Source organism: Nelumbo nucifera, chromosome 1 (assembly GCF_055504915.1).
Source record: "Nelumbo nucifera cultivar China Antique chromosome 1, China Antique-T2T, whole genome shotgun sequence".
Taxonomy (NCBI): domain Eukaryota; kingdom Viridiplantae; phylum Streptophyta; class Magnoliopsida; order Proteales; family Nelumbonaceae; genus Nelumbo; species Nelumbo nucifera.
The window spans coordinates 195281931-195283462 of NC_142649.1; the positions used below are offsets into that span (position 1 = coordinate 195281931).

At 40.5% G+C, this 1532-nt stretch overlaps 1 non-coding gene across 1 annotated transcript; it reads left to right on the forward strand.

The window, feature by feature from the left end:
- The first annotated feature begins 886 nt into the window (after positions 1–886).
- Positions 887–993, forward strand: LOC148804318 (small nucleolar RNA R71). The gene has a single exon (XR_016081560.1). It is a non-coding gene; the product is annotated as a small nucleolar RNA R71 (small nucleolar RNA).
- Positions 994–1532: the final 539 nt, after the last annotated feature.

Sequence of the window (1532 nt, forward strand, 5' to 3'; positions counted from 1 at the left end):
TTTAGGTGTACTCCCTTCGATCTCCATTTCTGAATCGGCTACCTCAACTTTTTGATCACCATCCTAGATCTCGCCAATAGTCTTTCCACTTCTTAAGGCAATGGCATTCACTTCCTCAAGCTGTTTGCCACTTCTCAAAGTAATTGCCTTGCAATGCTCCTTGGGATTGACTTTAGTTTTGCTAGGCAAAGTACCTTGAGCTCTTGCATTGAATGAACTAGCCATTTGACCTATTTGCATCTCCAAGTTCCTATTTTGGCTAGCTATTTGATCAACCTTTGCCTCCAACCTGTCATATTGCTTTTCCATCATCTCAAACCTTTCAGAAGTAGCCCCAATGAATTTCTCTAAAGCTGTTTCATAGGAGGGTATGTTTTCTTGTGGTGCTTGGGGCTGATTTTGATTCCTTCCTTGAAAGTTATTTTGGAAAGGTTGCCTTTGGTTGCCTCCTTGGTTTCCTGGATTCCTCCATCTAGGGTTGTAAGAATTCGAGTAAGGGTTGTTTGGTTGCCGATTGGGATTATTGACAAACTGGACTTGCTCCATCCCATGACAATCTGAATTATGGTGATTTCCCCCACAAGATTCACACACTTTTGGATGGTTGGAGAGAACATTGATGTTCACTTGTTCCAAGGTCTTGGCTATCGCATCAACTTTGGAAGCAAGCAGAGAATATCCATCCACATCATAAACACCAACAGCCTTTTTTGTAATGCTTCTTTCATTAGACCAATGGTAGTTATTAGCTATCATTTCTTCAAGGAGAACATTTGCATCTGTAGCATTCTTGTTCATGAGAGCCCCACCAACTGTTGCATCAATAGTACTTCTCATTTGAGGGGAGAGACCATTATAGAACGTTTGTACTATCAACCAATCTGGGATACCGTGATGAGGACACTTTCTTTCCAAGTCTTTGAACCTTTCCCATGCTTCATAGAGAGTCTCTCCATCAAACTAAGTGAAACTGGTGATGTCATGCCTCAATTTAGCAGTTTTTCCTGGTGGAAAGTATTTTGCTAGAAATGCCTTTGTGAGCTGATCCCATGTAGTAATTGATCCCGAAGCTTAAGAGATTAACCATATTTTGGCTTTGTCTCTAAGAGAAAAAGGGAAAAGCCTTAGTCTAATGGCATCATCAGAAATGCCATTCATTTTGAAGGTATCACGGATCTCCAAGAAATTTTCCAAATGAGCATTGGCGTCTTCCATAACTCCTCCCCCGAACTGAGACTGCTGAACCATCTGAATGATTGCTGGTTTGATCTCAAAATTATTAGCTGCAACCATTGGCCTTTCAATGCTAGGCTGAATGGTCGAAGTTGGTATGGCAAATTTGTGCAAGGATCTGTTAGCGCCGTTTGTCATCTCTTCTTCTTTTCTTACTCCCTCAAAAGCTTCTTGATTAATTTGTGTTCATCTTTCAAGATCTAGATCTTCTAATCAGGCGTTTGGATCGCTTGGCATAAACACCTAAAAGGTTGTGCAATGAGCAAAACAAAAAGACAGATTTTTTTTTAAGAATAAGA